At 33.4% G+C, this 20,217-nt stretch overlaps 5 non-coding genes across 5 annotated transcripts; all 5 read right to left on the reverse strand.

Moving 5' to 3' along the window:
- Nucleotides 1-987: 987 nt before the first annotated feature.
- On the reverse strand, nucleotides 988-1,080 carry Trnak-uuu (transfer RNA lysine (anticodon UUU)). The gene is made up of 2 exons: nucleotides 1,044-1,080; nucleotides 988-1,023 (listed from the first exon to the last, which is right to left on the reverse strand). It is a non-coding gene; the product is annotated as a tRNA-Lys (tRNA).
- Nucleotides 1,081-2,877: 1,797 nt separating this feature from the next.
- Trnak-uuu (transfer RNA lysine (anticodon UUU)) lies at nucleotides 2,878-2,970 on the reverse strand. Its single transcript has 2 exons — nucleotides 2,934-2,970; nucleotides 2,878-2,913 (listed from the first exon to the last, which is right to left on the reverse strand). It is a non-coding gene; the product is annotated as a tRNA-Lys (tRNA).
- Nucleotides 2,971-8,962: 5,992 nt separating this feature from the next.
- Trnak-uuu (transfer RNA lysine (anticodon UUU)) lies at nucleotides 8,963-9,055 on the reverse strand. Its single transcript has 2 exons — nucleotides 9,019-9,055; nucleotides 8,963-8,998 (listed from the first exon to the last, which is right to left on the reverse strand). It is a non-coding gene; the product is annotated as a tRNA-Lys (tRNA).
- Nucleotides 9,056-12,557: 3,502 nt separating this feature from the next.
- On the reverse strand, nucleotides 12,558-12,655 carry Trnak-uuu (transfer RNA lysine (anticodon UUU)). The gene is made up of 2 exons: nucleotides 12,619-12,655; nucleotides 12,558-12,593 (listed from the first exon to the last, which is right to left on the reverse strand). It is a non-coding gene; the product is annotated as a tRNA-Lys (tRNA).
- A 5,780-nt stretch (nucleotides 12,656-18,435) lies between these two features.
- Trnak-uuu (transfer RNA lysine (anticodon UUU)) lies at nucleotides 18,436-18,528 on the reverse strand. The gene is made up of 2 exons: nucleotides 18,492-18,528; nucleotides 18,436-18,471 (listed from the first exon to the last, which is right to left on the reverse strand). It is a non-coding gene; the product is annotated as a tRNA-Lys (tRNA).
- Between the last annotated feature and the right edge of the window lie 1,689 nt (nucleotides 18,529-20,217).

Raw genomic sequence — 20,217 nt, forward strand, 5'->3', positions numbered from 1 at the left:
GCACTTCTTCTTTTAAATGGTATTTAATTTTGTGGTGAATTTTGAAGGTGCCCACGGATCTTGCTTGCTAGGACCTCAATGATGACATTATTTTTCATCTTAGGAGCCTTAATATATTACGAAGGTCGCGTTTTACACGTAAATTCATATAGTGTGGCAGATTGCTGAAACATTCTCTCACTTGGTGATACAAACACCAAAATTGAAATGTGTGGGGTTTGCTTCTGCAGCCATCTTGAATGATCTGATAGCTAACGTTCTTTTCTTAAAATGTATGTTCTGAATGTCGTGTCTGCTAGTTTTAATGCTTCTATCACTAAATGAAAGATTCTTATGGAATATAGAGATAACCTGCCCCACTAATAGCTCAGTCGGCAGAGCATCAGACTTTTAAGAATAATACAATAAAAGTAATCTGCTGCTCTCGTTCACGTTTCACACAATAGTGACATCAGGTGATTTTTTTTTTTTTTTTTTTTTTGCGATTGGATGTTTCCATTTTTTTTTATTGCGAGATTTATTTAACAAAAAATTAGAGGTGACGCATAAATTCGAAGAAGTTGTCAAAAAAACAAAAAACAAAAAAACAGAACCCCCCCCCCAAAAAAAAAAACAAATATATAACAAATAAATGTTATCAAAGGCAATATAAGTTACTTTTCTACCTAACTGGATAATTTTTTTTTAGTGTAAACATGTTTATTCAGCTCGAAAAACATACAGTGTTTTGTTTTACTGATGTAGATGTATTTGAAAATTAAAAAAATACATTTATTGTTATGTCATCTCCTGGTCTCAATAAACAACAGCTTTTTTTATTATTATTACTTCTTACTCACTTGGAGTCCTCACACGCGTCAATGGTGACACCCGGTGGCGATCGGACGATTCCAATTGACGTGATAATGTATATGAACACGAAATATCCTGATTGTATCATTGTATGAATTTACAAAAATCGGTCTCCGAAGAAAAAAAAATGTCAGTAGCCCACATGGGGACTCGAACCCCAGACCCTCAGATTTCTCGCATTACATTATTCTTAAAAGTCTGATGCTCTACCGACTGAGCTATGGAGGCCGACACTCTCGTATCTAACATTTTATTTCTTATCGTATCTTCACCTGGTCTTGGGTGTTTTTTTTTAAATTTATTACTTATTATTGTTTGTTGTTGTTGTTATTATTATTATTATTATTATTATTATTATTATTTATTTATTTATTTATTTATTTATTTATTTATTCATTTATTTATTTATTTATTTATTTGCTTGTTTATTTATTATTCTTTTTGTACTCACTAGGAGTTCATACTCAGGTCATCATCAGAAATTGCTCACTAAAAACAACCGGGGATGTTCCTTGGAATCTGAGTGACAGTACTCTCCACATTTACCGCTAATCACCATAGATGATTTTGAATTATCCCAACAGCCGTTTACAATTGGTTTCTCGTCCGCAATGACAATTAATCTATTGTGTGATTTTGTTATAAATATGTCTATAATTTTTTTTATTGTTTTTGTTAAAAAAAGAATTCGGATCAGCAAAAACACTTTTTTTCTCTCCCTCCATTGTAACGTTCTCTTTCTTCTTCTCTTAACCCTTTTTTGTTCTATTCCACATGACTTTTAAACTTCAATATTTGCATAATTGTTTTTTTTCCGTCTTCATTTGAAAATTTGCCTCTTTAAAAAGAAACAAAAAACTTTTTTCCTTTTTGTTACCTGACGAAGTCATTTACTTATTTTTAATTGGACCGAAACATTATCATGACAGTGTAGCAACATTAAAACAAACACAGAAATCTCCCGTTTTAAATTCTTAAAAAAATTTTTTTTTTTTTTATTAATATTGAATGAGTTTCAGTACAAATCATAGTGTATCTTATTTCTCTCTTTTTTAAATGAAATTTTTTATATTTTTTATGCATTTTGTAAAACTTTAAACTGAACCGGACATAAAAGGCTTTGTCACACGACTGTACAGTAATACAAAACCGATTTAGATATATAGATTCGAGAAAGTTGTAAAAAAAACACATATATAACAAATAAATGTTATCAAAGGCAAGATAAGTTATTTTTCTATCTAACTGGATATCTTTTTAGTGTTTTTTATTTAATGTAACATGTTTATTCAGCTCGAAAAACATACAGTGTTTACCGATGTACTGGAAAATTTAAAATAGCGCCCGACTCTCTCTTTAACACGGTAAGTTTGGGAAAAGGAGTTAAAAATTAAAAAAAATATGCAAAATACTATTAAACACTCACCGAATATATGCCAGCCTATGTCACGCTAACATATATTGAGCGAGTTTCTAACCGTATTTGTCTAGTTTTTTATTTATAAGTCCTTTTCCCAAACTTACCATGTCAAAGAGAGAGTCGGGCGCCATTTTAAACTTTCAAATACATCGATAAACACTGTATATGTTCGAGCTGAATAAACATGTTACATGAAATAAAAAACACTAAAAACATATCCAGTTTGGTAGAAAAGTAACTTATCTTGCCTTTGATAAAATTTATTTGTTATATATTTGTTTTTTGACAACTTTTTCGAATCTATGTGTACATACATACAAACCCAAAAAATCTTCATTAATTTTTTTTGTTGAAGAAGAAGAAGAAGAAGAAGAAGAAGAAGAAGAAGAAGAAGAAGAAGAAGAAGAAGAAGAAGAAGTGTAGTGGGGGGGTCACGAGTGTTGAGATACTCAATAAGGGCTCATTAACTATTGAGAAACACAACACTAAACTTTGTTCATTTTATGCCGAGTTAAAAAAAAAAAAATCTCCTGGCTGGCACGCGTTTGACACAGCAGCGACAGCAAGTGATCTTTTCAGTTTTCGAAGAAAAAAAAAATGTCTGTAGCCCACATGGGGACTCGAACCCCAGACCCTCAGATTACTAGCATTAAATTGTTCTTAAAAGTCTGATGCTCTACCGACTGAGCTATGGAGGCTGACGCTGACGGTAGTTTATATTTATTGTTATGTTATGGCCTGGTCTCAATTAATCACAGCTGTTTGTTTTATTTTGTTACTTTTTACTCACTTGGAGTTCTCACACGCGTCAGTGTTAGTGATTGTCTATTGAGAACAGTGATGATTCTTGAAATCTCAGTGACAACAAATATTATCATAACTGGTTTTTCTTCTCTTTTTTTTTCCAGACCCGTTCGTCCTATGGTGAACGTTTGTTTAATATTCACCATTTTTTTTTTTACCTTAATTAATTTTGTGTTCCTGCTTTTAAATTTTTTCAATTTTATATAATTTTTCAAGATTATATAAAAATTATCATACGCGGATGATTACACGATCATTCATGTAATAAAAATAAAAATTACGATAAAATAAATAGAAGAAATATATTTTGCAATTATAACTTTTTTGTGTGTAAAAATATTGAGCAAACGATGCTTAATTCAATGGTAATATGGTTAGTTCTGAAAACAAAATGTTTTTTTCGACTATATCGATTTCGTTAATACGGACTTTAGGGGTTTTTTTTTCGTAATTTTTGTGAAAAAAAAAATGTTTTGTAATTGTTACAGTTGATGATTTATTTTCATAAAAAAAGCAAAAATAAATTCACCCATTTTTTTTTAAGTGAAAGCATAAAATTTAAGTAAAGGTGTTTTTTGCTTAAACAAAATAATAATATTTCACGAAGATTTAAAAAAAATGAGTCAATTATATTCTGTTATAATATTTTTATATATGAATACGAAAATTCCTAAAATGTATTTATTATTATATGAAAAAATGAAAAAAATATGATCTCCAAGGAAACAAATTTCAGTAGTCCACAAGGGGGCTTGAACCCTAGATTCTCAGATTACTTGTAATATGTGGTATAGCGAGGGGGCGGCCCGCTCCGGGCGTCTCGTGCCAGGGGGCGGCATTTTGACAGGGTAAAAAAAAAAATAAATAAATGAAGTCTAACAAAAAATCTGAAATTTTATGACAAACAGGTTGTAAACATCGGGACTTTTAGAGATATCGGAATCAGAAAAATGTGTCTCTATTTTATGAGGGGTACACACATCAGGCTGGCGGCATTTTGGGAGGTTAAAAATAGAAAATAGTAAAAAAATAAATAAAAGTTAACAACATATCTTAAATTTTATACCGGATTTTTTTTTTGTAAGAATCGGAACATTTGGAGGTATTGAAATAAGAAAAATGTTTCCCTGTTTTACGAGCTCCAAATACCAGGGGACGGCATCTTGTGAGAATAAAAATACAAAATAGAAAAAAAAAAAAAAAAATTAATAAAAGCTAACAAGAAATTTTAAATTTTATACCGAAACGGTTGTCAAAAACTTGGAACTTTTGGAGGTATCGGAATCGGAAAAATGTGTCCCTAATTTACAATTCGAAAACCGATTGTTTTAAATTTTTAATTCATTTTTTCATTATTGGTATTAATGAAAAATATTTATTATTTTAAAATTATCACAAAAACTAAAATGATAATAACATCAAAATACGATATAAACTTATTTTATTTGTAAAACAAAGTTTTTTTAAAAAGTTGCATAAATTCTCTAGGTAACCTTTCAAAGAAAGCAGTTGATTTATATGTTCCAAAAAATGTTGAAAAGTTAAACAAAACATTTTCAATGTTTTCAAAAAACTCTGCTCTGAAATGGGGATAAGCACGGAGCATCATATCCGCAAAAAAAAACGAATGGTGAACGATGGGGTTTAATACTGAGTTGAAACGGGAAATGCTGTCATAGACATGTTGACTCAATAAATATCTTGCAGATTACAACAAGTTCACAATCTTGCAAGTAAATACGCTTTTCTTACACCGTCAAATCTGCTTGATGATAATTATGATTGTCAGCTTGGTGAAATTGACGAAGATATAGAAAAACATAAACTCTTTGCCGAAACAAAGAGATTACAGTATTTTGTGAAAGATTCAGAAAAGACAAAATCAATGGACCCTTTGGCCTTTTGAACTTTATACAGAGATAAAACCGTGGGGATTCCATCCCTAATATTGTGATCTTGCTGCGCATTTTCTTTACCCGAGCTGTTAGTGTTGCCAGCTGCGAGCGCTCTTTCTCGAAACTGAAACTCATAAAAAACTACCTTTGATCAAAAATGAGCCAGACAAGGCTTACAGACTTAGCAATCCTCTCCATAAAGGGAACTTGTCGATAGAGTGAATTATTGATAATTTTACTGAAAAAAAAAGTGCGAAAAATATGATGCATTGCGATAGTTCTCTCACAAAAATAAATTTATAGCCTTATTTTCAATTCATTAATACATTTATTTGAAATTTTTAAAACTATTTTTAAAAGGATTGAAACGTTATTAACAACAACAGTTTTCTTAAATTTCACGCTAAAACCGAATGATTACACACACGGATTTCAAAAAGCACGGATACAAGCCGTTGTTTTTTTTCTCTTCGGGAGGCTCGACCTCTTAATAATAATATTATGAAGAAAAAGAAAAGAAATATACATCAGACTGTCCTCTCCCTGATACAGCCATGTTTTTTTTGTGACGATTCGGAAATAACAATAAAAACGTAAATAAAAAGGATTTTATCATTTCTTAACCTTTTCATGTTTTCAAATGTTCTCATTTTAATTTATTAATTCAAATTTAAAATATTCTCATTCAAATTTATATAAAAAAAATGTTTTTTTTTTAAATGTATGACATTCCATTTCTTAAATTTTGCGCTTAAACCGAGCGATTGCACACACGGATTTCAAAAAGCGCCGATACAAGAAGTTTTCTTTTTCTCTTCGAGAAGCTCGACCTCTTAATTATGAAGAAAAGAAAAGAAAACTACATCCTCTCTTTGATACAGCCATGTTATTTGCCGAAAATTCGGACTTTAACAACAACAAAACATGATTTTATCATTTCATAAAATTTTCAAGTGTCCAAATGTTCTCATTTAAATTTATTATTATATTTGTTTGTGTAGGCAATTAATTAAATTTAACATTTTTTTAATAATTTGAATTATACGTTTTTGTTTTGAAAAAAAAATTGCTTTCTTTTGCTTCATATAAACGTTTACATAATTCCTTTCAGATTAATGTTTACATACTTATTATTATTCAAATTATTGAAAAGAAATTGTTAAATTAAATTAAAATTTAAAAAAAACTACCGACTGAGCTATGGAGGCCGACAAATGCAGTCTGCTTATATTTATTGCTATCTTATCACTGGATTTTGATCGTGGCCTTATTACGAAGGGTACGGTCTTAATTAGCTCAGCCAGCACAACTGTTTTATTTATTTATTTATTTTATTTTTTAAATTAATTAATTTATTTTTTATTTATTTATTTTTATTTATTTATTTTTTATTTATTTTTTGTATTTATTTATTTTATTTTATTTTTTTTTTTTGCTTTTTACGCACTTGGAATTTTCACACATGTCAGTGCCAGTGATTGTTTATCTATAATATAAATCTCATCTGTCCGTTTAAATGTATGTATGTATCTATGTATGTATGTCTGCCGAAAACTTTCGACAGAGGCGACGGATTTTCACGAGATCGGCATCCTTTTGAAACGCGACCCTTCGAACGACAAATATCGAAAAATTAGCTAAAAGCATTAATTCCTTCACCCTCAACTGGGCACTTTTCTACAAGGAGGGGTCGCTTTTTTCGCCGATATTTTCGAAAGTCATCCCCTCTTTGGCATTGACTAGCCTTGATTTAATCCTACATCACTTCCGGTTTGGCAATGGGCGCAACAGCAAAGACGTCACGTTTTTTTCACATTCTTTTCCTCATTCGGGTTAAGGGTTCGAGCCTGTCCACCTACAACAACTATTTTTTTTCTTTTCTTTTCTTTTCTTTTTTTTTGCTCAACACACACCTCCAAACACTCGGACAACGCCGGGTACCCAGGCTAGTCTATAATATAAAGGGCAAAAATCTGCTTAAATGTATGTATGTATGTATGTATGTATGTATGTATGCCTAACATTTTATAGTTAGGTCATGTCATACTGGTACCATGTAACCCAGTACTACCTGCCTCATGATAGGGTCACCAGCGACTAAACTGGTTCCCCCACCAGACTTGTTTGGTGAGGAGGGTGGCTAGTCTCCCTGAAGGATTAAAAAGAAGACCTTTCAAATGGCGAATGGACCCTTTTTCGGGGTCAACGGCCAACTAGCACCGTGTGTGTTCGTGTGTATGTATGTGGGTGCTGGGGTGGAGAGGGCTCCCGTAAGCCGTGGTGAAGGTAACCTTTCTAGGAGAAGCAAATCTCTGATTTAAAAACCCATAAAGCGGGCGACCAGTACCTGCATTAAGCTGGTCTGCAGTTTAACTTAAATGTTCGTTTTGATTTTATGAAGAAAAAAATGTTGTTCGTTTTGATTTTATATAAAAAAAAATGTTGTCTGTTTCGATTTTATGAAAAAAAAAATGTTGTTCGTTTTGATTTTATATAAAAAAAAAATGTTCGTTTTGATTTCATAAAAAAGATTGTTGCTTGTTTGGATCAAAAAAAAAATTGTTGTTTGTTTAGATTTAAAAAATGTTCGTTTAGTAGGCACTACCAAAAGTCACCACATAATTACCCCCCCCCCTGTATATAAAACAATATAACTTTATTATAAGTTAATATTATCAATATAACTTTAGTACTATTTAAAAGAAAAGGCAAAATAAACCAGTAATAATTTTTTAAAAATTTTTTCGTCGTACGAAAATAATGAAATTGCGAGACGAAAATCGTGTTTACATAATTGGCGCTTTAAAATAACGTTCCCATGTAGTAAGCATTTCGAACGTGAAAACATACCCGTGTTTAATAAATCTAGCGAAAATCAACTAATGAAATTTTTCTTTTTTAATTATTACTATTTTATTTTGCACTTCTTCTTTTAAATGGTATTTAATTTTGTGGTGAATTTTGAAGGTGCCCACGGATCTTGCTTGCTAGGACCTCAATGATGACATTATTTTTCATCTTAGGAGCCTTAATATATTACGAAGGTCGCGTTTTACACGTAAATTCATATAGTGTGGCAGATTTTTTGGGTTTGTATGTATGTACACATAGATTCGAAAAAATTGTCAAAAAACACATATATAACAAATAAATGTTATCAAAGGCAAGATAAGTTATTTTTCTATCTAACTGGATATGTTTTTAGTGTTTTTTATTTAATGTAACATATTTATTTAGCTCGAAAAACATGCAGTGTTTACCGATGTACTGGAAAATTTAAAATGGCGTCCGACTCTCTCTTTAACGCGGTAAGTTTGGGAAAAGGAGTTAAAAATATGCAAAATACTATTAAAAACTCACCGAATATATGCCAGCCTATGTCACGGTAACATATATTGAGCGAGTTTCTGACCGTATTTTGTCTAGTTTTTTATTTATAAGTCCTTTTCCCAAACTTACCATGTCAAAGAGAGAGTCGGGCGCCATTTTAAATTTTCCAATACATCGATAAACACTGTATATTGTTCGAGCTGAATAAACATGTTACATGAAATAAAAACACTAAAAACATATCCAGTTTGGTAGAAAAGTAACTTATCTTGCCTTTGATAACATTTATTTGTTATATATTTGTTTTTTGACAACTTTTTCGAATCTATGCGTACATACATACAAACCCAAAAAATCTTCATTCATTTTTTTTTTTTGTTGAAGAAGAAGAAGAAGAAGAAGAACATGAAGAAGAAGTGCAATTGGGGGTCACGAGTGGTGAGATACTCAATAATGGCTCATTAACTATTGAGAAACACAACACTAAACTTTGTTCATTTTAGGCCGAGATAACAAAAAAAAAAAAAAAAAAAATCTCCCGGCTGGCACGCGTTTGACACAGCAGCGACAGCAAGTAATTTTTTTGCGGTTGGACGGACGATTCAATTTTTTTAACAAAAAATGATATTGTTTCAGTTTTCGAAGAAAAAAAAATGTCTGTAGCCCACATGGGGACTCGAACCCCAGACCCTCAGATTACTAGCATTAAATTGTTCTTAAAAGTCTGATGCTCTACCGACTGAGCTATGGAGGCTGACGCAGACGGTCGTTTATATTTATTCTTATCTTATGGCCTGGTCTCAATTAATCACAGCTGTTTCTTTTATTTTTGTTACTTTTTACTCACTTGGAGTTCTCACACGCGTCAGTGTTAGTGATTGCCTATTGGAAATAAACAGTGATTATTCTTAGTGACAACAAATATTATCATAACTGGTTTTTCTTCTCTTTTTTTTTCCAAGCCCGTTCATCCTATAGTGAACGTTTGTTTAATATTCACCATTTTTTACCTTAATTAATTTTGTGTTCCTGCTTTTAAATTTTTTCAATTTTATATAATTTTTCAAGATTATATAAAAATTATCTTACGCGGATGATTACACGATCATTCATGTAATGAAAATATTAAAATCCTACAAATAAAATTTACGATAAAATAAAAAGAAGAAATATTTTTTGCAATTATAACTTTGATCCAAAATGAGCCAGACAAGGCTTACAGACTTAGCAATCCTCTCCATAGAGGGAACTTGTCGATAGAGTGAATTATTGATAATTTTACTGAAAAAAAAGTGCGAAAAATATGACGCCTTGCGAAAGTTCTCTCACAAAAATAAATTTATAGCCTTATTTTCAATTCATTAATACATTTATTTGAAATTTTTAAAACTATTTTTAAAAGGATTGAAACGTTATTAACAACAACAGTTTTCTTAAATTTCACGCTAAAACCGAATGATTACACACACGGATTTCAAAAAGCACGGATACAAGTCGTTTTTTGTTCTCTTCGGGAGGCTCGACCTCTTAACAATAATGTTATGAAGAAAAAGAAAAGAAATATACATCAGACTGTCCTCTCCCTGATACAGCCATGTTTTTTTTGTGACGATTCGGAAATAACAATAAAAACGCAAATAAAAAGGATTTTATCATTTCTTAACCTTTTCATGTTTTCAAATGTTCTCATTTAAATTTATAAATTCAAATTTAAAATATTCTCATTCAAATTTATATAAAATTGTTTTTTTTAAATGTATGACATTCCATTTCTTAAATTTTGCGCTTAAACCGAGCGATTGCACACACGGATTTCAAAAAGCGCCGATACAAGAAGTTTTCTTTTTCTCTTCGAGAAGCTCGACCTCTTAATTATGAAGAAAAGAAAAGAAAACTACATCCTCTCTTTGATAATTTTGATACAGCCATGTTATTTGTCGAAAAATCGGACTTTAACAAAAAAAAAAATGATTTTTTCATTTCATAAAATTTTCAAGTGTCCAAATGTTCTCATTTAAATTTATTATTATATTTGTTTGTGTAGGCAATTAATTAAATTTAACATTTTTTTTAATAATTTGAATTATGCGTTTTTGTTTTGAAAAAAAAATTGCTTTCTTTTATTTCATATAAACGTTTACATAATTCCTTTCAGATTAATGTTTACATATTTATTATTATTCAAATTATTGAAAAGAAATTGTTAAAAAAAAAGGAGAATTGTGTAAACATTAGTTCAATGAAAATAAATATTTTGAGGGCTTTTTGGAATTTTGAAGGCTTCAACAGGTTGTCATATGCCAGCAGTTGGGGGTGGGGGAAACAGGTAATCATATGCCAGCGGGAGAGGGGCAAAACATGTAATCATATACCAGCGAGGGGGGGGGGACAGGTAATTAAATGCCAGCAGGTGGGTGGAGGCAAAGCAGGCAAGTATATGCCAGCGGGGGGGGGGGCGGCAAATTTTACGACCGTCTTGGACGGCAAAATCTGATGCTACGCCATTGCTTGGATCATTGTATATATAAAAAAAATCGACCTATGAAGAAAAAAAAAAAAAAATTAGCCCACATGGGGACTCGAACCCAAGATTTCTTCTACTGTATTATTCTTAAAAGTCTGATGCTCTACCGACTGAGCTATGGAGGCTGACATGAGTGTATACAACATTTTTATATTTAAACTTATCACCTGGTCTCAATTGTTTCTTTTATTTTTATTACTTTTTACTCACTTGGAGTTCTCACACATGTCGGTGTCAGTGATTGACAATAAACAATGGTGTTTCCTGGAATCTAAGTGACAACAAATATTTTCACTATTATTATTATTATTATTATTATTATTATTATTATTATTACTATTATTATTATTATTAGTCGTAGTAGTAGTAGTTGTAGTATCATCATCAATCTATCTATCTATCTATCTATCTATCTATCTATCTATCTATCTATCTATCTATCTATCTATCTGTCTATTTCCTTTTAATGCTAACTAAGAGTTCTCGCACAGGTTATCTTCAGTGATTGATTGATCACTGACAACAAACGGTGATGTTCCCTGGAATGTGAGCGACAGTACTCTCCACCCTTATCACACACGCCAACACAAATGATTTTGAATTATCGCAACAGCCGTTTACAATTGATTTATCGTCAGTGATGACAATTGATCTTTCGGTGATTTTGTTCACAATAAATTTATAATTATTATCATTGTTGTTGTTGTTGTTGTTGTTGTTGTTGTTGTTGTTGTTGTTAAAAAAAGGAATTAGATCATGTTGTGATGTTTTTCTCTTTTTTTCGCTCTTAACCATTCCCACCTCTTTTCTTGTGTGTTTCATTCATGACTTTTAAACTTCAATGTTTGTATAATTGTTCTTTTTAGATTTGCGCCTTTTTTCGTTTTTTTTTTGTTACCTAACGAAGTCATTTATTTATTTTTAATTGGGCCGAAACATTATCATGAGAGTGTAGCAACATTTTGTTAACATTAATATTGAATGAGTTTCAGTACAAATCATTCCTTATTTTTCTCCCTTTTTTTTAATGCATTTTTTTGTAAAAAGTTTAGATTAATTATTCTTCTCTGTTCGACGGATTTTGGTTACTAAAGACTTCACCGATGACGTCATTTTCCAGCTCACAAACCTTAACGACGTATTACGAAGGTCGCGTTTTTAAACGTAAATCGCCTAATTTATTCTAAGACATAGTCTGACTTGAGAGGCCTCGTCACACGAGCTCAGCTCAGCTCAACATCAAGTGCGTTTCATTTTCAATAAAATTTTCACTTTGATTTATAAGTTTACAGAAATTAAATAAACAACATACAACAACAACAACAACAACAACAAAAACATACAACAACAACAACAACACCACCACCACCAACAACAACAACAACAACATTTGCATTGTTGTAGTTGTTGTCGTCGTCGTCGTTGTTGTTGTTGTTGTTGTTGTTGTTGAAGTGCTAGGAGTTACACGAGTGTTGAGATACGCAGTGACGGCTCGTCAAAGATTGAAACACAAAAATAGACTTTGTTCACTTGTAGACCGAGATTAAAAAAAAAAAAAATATCTCCTGTCTGGCTCACGTTTGACACAACAGCGACATCAGTTCTTTTTTTTTTTTTTAACAAGAAAAAATTAGGACATAAAAATTTATTTCATTTTACATTTATTTCATTTTTTTGTATAAAAAAAAAATGTAAAAAAAAAAAAACATCTTCAAAGAACAAAAATGTCTGTAGCCCACATGGGGACTCGAACCCCAGACCCTCAGATTACTTGTATCGAATCGAATTACTCTTAAAAGTCTGATGCTCTACCGACTGAGCTATGGAGGCTGACGAATTTTCGTTTTTATTTTTATTTTTACAATTCAAATTTTCACCCCAAACACGACAATGAGTATTATGAAGGGAGATGAGTAGCAAAATGTCTGCATGCCAGTAGAGTTTGGAAAGCAGAATCCCGGAGGCGAGTTCCAAAGTCTTTCAGTTCTGAGGAAGAAACTATTGGAGTAGAAAGCTTTCTTACATCTAGGGATCTCTACTGTGAAGGGGTGGGATTTAGCTGCTTGTCGAGTTTGTCGGGGGTGTTCACGTCGAGGGGGTACAAGTGCTTGTAGTTCGTCAGAGCATTCACCATTAAAGTACTTGCAGAACATGTAAAGGGATGCAACATTTCGTTGATGGGACAGAAGCTGACGCTAAGATGACAGTTCAGGACCTATCAGGCTGGCGACTCTCTTTTGAACCCTATCCAGGAGTGATAGACAAGTAGAGATACACCAGCCCAAATGTGACAAAAATACTCCATAAAGTGGATTGTTTATTTTTTTTTTATGGAATATACTTCCAAAATAAACTATTAAATTCGTTTAAAAAATAATAGAAATATATATATATTTTTTTTTAAACAAAAACAAAGTGCCGATTTCAAAAGTAAAAAAACTATTCGGGTGCCATTAGTTGGAATTGAAACCTAAACTTAGGCTTTCAAAGCTGGTGGTGTGAAACACATGCGACCCGGCTAAAAATTAAAAATTGAACATATATTAAGATCAATCTACAAAATGTTTAACAATTTTTTTGCAATTTTCACTCATTTTTGCCCCTTAAAAACTATTTTAACCGGGGTTTTTAACACCATTTTTTACGGACCTAAAGATCGTAAAAGAACGGTCCGTAAAAAATCCAATCATTTCAGACCCCTGGTGCAGCTCTGCGCCTTTTAGTTTCTGGGCCGATAGAGTTTGAAAATATGGAAACAGACAGACAGACACATAGACCGACAGTTAATATATTCATATTATTATTATTATTATTATTAGTAGTAGTAGTAGTAGTAGCAGCAGTAGTAGTAGTAGTAGTAGTACAGATGCTATATACAAAAGGCTAATTATGGGGGTGAACGTGAGTAAAATATAAAAAAAGTGAAGGGATGGGATTTTGCTGCTTGTCATATTACGTATTAATCTGACGGTCTAACCCGACGGTCTAAACCCATGGTCTAACCCGATGGTCTAATGTTATATATTCGTTATCATCGAGGTTATCCTTGAGGGTCACTTTTTACGTTTGGTGTATAACATCAAAAGGCGAAGGCATACATTTACGTTTCTTGTATACACTGTATAACATCAAAATGTATTCGTGTGCGTATGATTGTCTCTAATATAAATGGTTGTGTGTTTGATTATCATAAAGGGAATCGTGTGTGTGACATGTAATTTCTGAACCTACCTCTGCTTCTTCAAAACGGACCATCTGGAAATTTCTCATCCTGGAGGGATACCTGTTTGACGAAGATTTATCACTCCAAGACGATGAATGGGTTTTATAGTTTTTTATTTCACTTTCGCCAGAGGTCCTGCAGCAGGTGGAAGTGAAATCTGCTTGTGTGGGTTCTTCTTCACACACATCAGCGTTCGTCTCCCCCCTCCCCAGTTAAGAGGGGGAGACCACGGAAAAACGTCCGTCTTCTTCAAAGCTCAAATCAAATCTCACAGATCTAGCCAACCTGCTTGACCACGTCACATATACGTAATCTGGTCAGCTGACCTCCGGTTCTGGTAAACGTGTCTACCTCCACGTTTACTCACCTCTCTCTCTCTCTCTCTCTCTCTCTCTCTCTCTCTCTCTCTCTCTGTAACACTAACCCGACGGTCGCTAGTTGACTGCCCCTGGTCTGTGTAACTCGATTGTTCAACTCTAACTGATTAACTCTGTGTCTATATTTAAAACTGTTCCTTTCTCAACTACGTCATCAGTGCAGCCAAAGAATCTAATCATGTGATCTTTGTTTCATAATCATCTATATATTAATACGATAGTGTGTTTGTTCTTACGTTTAATTGTTATGTTCTATTCCTTGCCATGTATAATTTTACCAAGAATTCTTCATAAGTTTTGGTTCCGGTTTCGACTATAGTTGATAGCACTTAAATCATCTATTTTTTTTTATAAATAATTTTATCAAGAATTCTTCATAAGTTTTGGTTTCGGTTTCGATTATGGCAGGAACTCAAGTTATATATATATATATATATATATATATATATATATATATATATATATATATATATATATATATATTCATAAGTTTTTATTTCGGTTTCAATCCAAGCTAATGCACCCAAGTTATATGGTTATATTTTTTTATTTTTGAAATCGCAACTTTATAACATATAAAAATCGATAGAACATTAACTCTATAATAATATATATGAAATCTGCAAGAATTAAAATATCATATTTAAGCGTACTTTACAACCGGGCGTTGCCGGGCGTTCATGCTAGCTTAGATAAATTCTTTTGCAGTTTTAACAAAAAGACTACAATAATATTAGAGCGTCTCCATTTACACTGAACATCTACAGAATGCCAACATCAATATATTACATATGAATGAGTCCCCTGTGGAATTTCCACAGGTCCCGCTAGTTATTAATTTTATTGTTGTTAGCTAAAATTCCTGACCGTTTGTTTTATGTTAAAATACCAAAGTTATATAAATACTAGCCAGGGGGGGGGGAGCGCACGGCTTTGCCCGGTCGTAAAATACGCTTAAATATGATATTTTAATTTGTCCAGATTATATATATGTTATTATAGAGTTGTGGTTTCAAACGTAAAAAAAAAAAATGTATTTGGGTGCCATCAGCTAGAATCGAAACTGAAACCAAAACTGTAGCATTCAAAGCTAGTGACGTTACCACTGTACCAATGGGACACGCATATGAACTGATTAAAAATGTTACTATTTTGCGCACGACAATTAAGCACGTAATATTGTTTTTTTGCATAAAATGACATATTTTTTCAAAACCGATCGATCACCTCTATCTAAACAAGCACCTTTCGATTTTTCAGGATTGAAAGGAACTTTAAATGGTTATCCGTTCCACGGAAATGTATTCAACGTCCGCGGGCAGGTGTTGTTCTCAGGTAAGCATTTTTGTCACCGCTTATCAAGGGCCGAGGGCCACTTGAGGATAATGGTTAATGACTATTGGGTAGACAGTGAAACAACGTTGTGATGATCAGCAATGGTGGAATACGCTATCAAACAGAAATGGAATCATGTCGTCTTTTCTAAGATGACAAGTCTGACAACCTCATTAGCACCCAGACATCCCTATCTTCTATTGAATCAGCAGCAAACTGTACAGGGCTTCACCTGAATGCTACCAAAACTGAGCGTATGCCAGTTTGCATCCGCAACAACCACGAAATTAAAACCCTCACAAATACGAGGGGCGTGCAATAAGTAATGCTCCTGACCCACTTCCAGTTTTCTGATCTAGCCGAAATTTTGCATGTGTAATGATTTATATCTCTACGGGTTATGTGGCAAATTACAGCTCTGAACTAATTGTGGTTTCTGTTTTACAGGTGTTTGAACTGAGTCAGGTGTGAAATGGAGCCTGTTGAATGTCGAGCAGTGATCCAGTTTTTGTATTTGAAAGGACGCACACTACAGGAGACTTTTCATGAAATGAAAGAAACTTATGGTGATAATGCTCCATCATATGACCTTGTAAAACGCTGGCATCATGAATTAAAACATGGCCGGAAGTCTGTGGAAACAGCTCCCAGACCTGATCGCTCCCCTTCTGCCATTGATGAGGCATCTGTCCATCAAGTTGAGGCTGCCATTTTGGAAGATCGGCACATTATTATTCGCCAAATAGCCCAAGATGTCAAGATTAGTACAGGGTCTGTGGAAACTATCAATCATGACCATTTGCATATGCATAAGGTATCTGCCAGATTGATTCCCAGGTTGCTCACACCATTCCAGAAGCGAGAACGCATTGAGTGCTCGAAGATGAATTTGGAGATGTGCCAAGAAGATGAGTCAAAGTTTTTCAAAAGACTGATTACACAGGATGCAACCTGGATCCATCACTATGATCCAGAGACCAAAGCCCAGTCAATACAGTGGAAGCACTTGGTCTCACCACCTCCAAAGAAGGCAAGGATGCAGCCCTCCACTGGCAAGGTCATGCTCACAATCTTCTGGGACCAGGACGGAGTAGTGATGACAGATTTCCTGGCAAAAGGTACCACAATTACAGGAGCCTATTATGCTTCACTTTGGAGGAAATTAAGGGAAGCTATCAAAATCAAGAGGCGGGGCAAGATCAGCAAAGGTGTCCAGCAAAGGTGTCCTCCTCCTGCAGGACAACGCTCCGGTCCACAACTCGCATGTCACCAGATCAGAAGCACGGGCATGTGGTTATGAAATTCTCCCCCATCCTCCCTACTCTCCTGACCCTGCACCCTCTGACTTTCACCTCTTCCCAGCCATGAAGTTGTTTTTGAAAGGAAAGCGTTTCCCAGATGATGCAGCCTTGATTTCTGAAGTCACGTCGTGGTTGGAGGACCAACCTGGGTTGTTCTACAAAAATGGTCTCCAGAGCTGCATCAAACAATGGGAGAAATGCATAACTCTGGGTGGTTCCTATGTAGAGAAAGACTAATAACTGTGCCAAGTTTCGTTGCTCTACTGCTATGAGAAGTGGGTCAGGGGCATTATTTATTGCATGCCCCTCGTATCTAATTTTAATTTTTTTAACATTTTTTCTAGACTCCCCACTCCCCAACACGAACTGTTTGTCACCAAATTTAAGAACTTTTTATTTTTCTAATGAATTGAACTTTTCCACATACACACACAAACACACAGACACACAGACACACACACACACATTTATAAAAAAATGCACACACTCACACACACACACACACAAACACACACACACACACACACACAGAAATTGTAGAAGAGTAACTTATCTTGCCTTTGGTAATATTTACTTGTTACATATTTATTTATTTATTTTTTTTTTACCATCATTTGTTTTATTGGTTATTGTAAAAAAAAATGTCCTAATGTTGTTTTAATGGCAGTCATCTTTAAGCTTCAATGTGTAATATTACATTTACTTATTTTTGTTTTCAAAACAAAAGTTGGTTTTTGTTTGTTTTCATAGGCTTAAAATTACAATGTGGTTATTTTTAAATATATATATATACATATATATATATATATATATATATATATATATATATATATATATATATATATATATGAACAAATGATTAATAAAACATGTTAAAAGACATCTTGAAAAAGAGTTAAAAACATATTTAATTTAAAAAAGGAAGCACAAGATAAGTGGATAGTCCTTAGTCCGCTGAGTTTCGAAGAATTTAGTTGATTCCTCCAGCCTTGACAGACGTGTTTTTAAATATTCTCTCCAGTGCTTTTTCTTTTCATCTTAAGTTATAATTTTACAGAAATTAAATACACAACATACAACAAAATTTGCATTTTTTTTTTAATTGCAAGGAGAACACGAATGTTCAGATACTGTGTAAGGGCTCATCAAAGACTGAGATACACTACACTAGACTTTGGTATTCCCCGACGGAGTGGTGCACTGGTGCAGTGGTGCACGTTTGACACAACAGCCACACCAGTTAATTTCTTTTTTTTTTTTTTTTTTTTTTAATGGCAAAAACGTTGTACGGACATGAAACTTTCCTGGTTATGAAAAACAAAAATAAATAAATAAATAAAAACGATTTTCGAAGGAAAAAACAAAAGTATCTATAGCCCACATGGGGACTCGAACCCCAGACCCTCAGATTACTTGCATTAAATTAATCTTAAAAGTCTGATGCTCTACCGACTGAGCTATGGAGGCTGACATCGTTTATTATATATATTTATTGTTTTCTTATCGCTGTTTCCTTTATTTTTATTACTTTTTACTCACTTGGAGTTCTCACACGCGTTAGTGTCAGTGATTGTCTATTGAGAATAAACAGTGGTGTTCCCTGGAATCTTAGTGACGACAAATATTATCATTATTATTATTATTATTACTATTAGCGGGGTGGCGGAGGGAGGCGCCTGGCTTTGCCTGGTCGAAAATACGCTTAAATATAATAGTTTAATTTGTCCAGATTTCGTACATATTATAAAGTCGTGATTTCAAAAGTAAAAAAACTATTGAAATGCCATTAGTTGGAATCGAAACCTAAATTTAGCATTCAAAGCTGGTGACGTAACCACTGTACCAACGTTACACACATGTTAAGGGGTTAAATATTAAAAACTAATCATATATTAAGATTAATGTACAAAATTTTAACAATTTTTTTGCAATTTTCACTCATTTTCGCCCCTTAAAAACTATTTTAACCGGAGATTTTACGGAACTAACGACCGTAAAAGAACGGTCCGTAAAAAATCCAATCATTTCAGGCCCTGGCGCTGCTCTGCGACTTTTAGTTTCGGGGGAGATAGAGTTTGAAAATATGGAAACAGACAGGCAGACAAATAGATCGACGGTTAATATATTCGTAGTAGTAGTAGTAGTAGTTGTATTAGTAGTAGTAGTAGTAGTAGTAGTAGTAGTAGTAGTAGTAGTAGTAGTAGTAGTAGCACAGGTGCTATATACAAAAGGCTAATAGCCACTATCTTATGTAGCTTTCGACCACCATTTTATACACATTAAGCCATGATAATAAAATGCTAAATTGCATCCTTCGAGCAACACCATCGCAATCAGGACACCTTTAGAGGAAGGAATCCCTATTTTTTTTTTTTTTGCTTAATATTTAGTCCTACCACTTCTACCTGTTGTGAATAGAACGAATTCTACATGTTCCACACATTCTGTGATTACACCGATTCTAACTGGTTCATACATAATATATCTAACATAATTTTTACAATTTTTGATGCACAAATAATAAAGGCTCCCTCGTCAAAGTCCGTCCATTCTCATTGACTTCATGCAGAACTCACCTAAAGTGTTTCAAGACAGGGCAGGCATAAAAGGCCACGTCACACGAGCTCAACTTCAAGTGTGTTTTATTTTCTGCAAAATTTTTCATGTTGATTTATAAATTTAGACTAACTAAATAAACAACATACGATACAATCTGCATTTTTTATTGAAGTGCCTTGGGGGGGCACGTGTGTTGAGATAACCAATAAGGGAGTCATGTGTCATGAAAGGTTGAGAAACACTGCTATAGTTACTATGCTTTCGAACCTAGATCACAGTGTATTATCTGTTCTGATGCTACACTTTACCTTTTTTGTCCTCGGTCAGTGAGGGAGAAGTCCATTCAAGAATGAGACAATTTTATTTTCGTCACTATACAAAGTGCCCCTTTTGGGGGAGCTAGATTTTCCCCACACTAAAAACCGACCTTGTGTCTAACTCTGGCCTCGTGGGGAGGCAAGTAAATCGAAACACTGGTCTAGGGAGATATATTTAAAGCGTGTGACTTTTTGCACGTTGGACATTCTCGATTCGCAGTGGGGAAAAAAGAAAATATGTTTATAGTTAAATTGTTTATTAGTATTTATTTGCTTTCCC

Source organism: Euprymna scolopes, chromosome 42 (assembly GCF_053919585.1).
Source record: "Euprymna scolopes isolate OS-2025 chromosome 42, ASM5391958v1, whole genome shotgun sequence".
Classification (NCBI taxonomy): Eukaryota; Metazoa; Mollusca; class Cephalopoda; order Sepiida; family Sepiolidae; genus Euprymna; species Euprymna scolopes.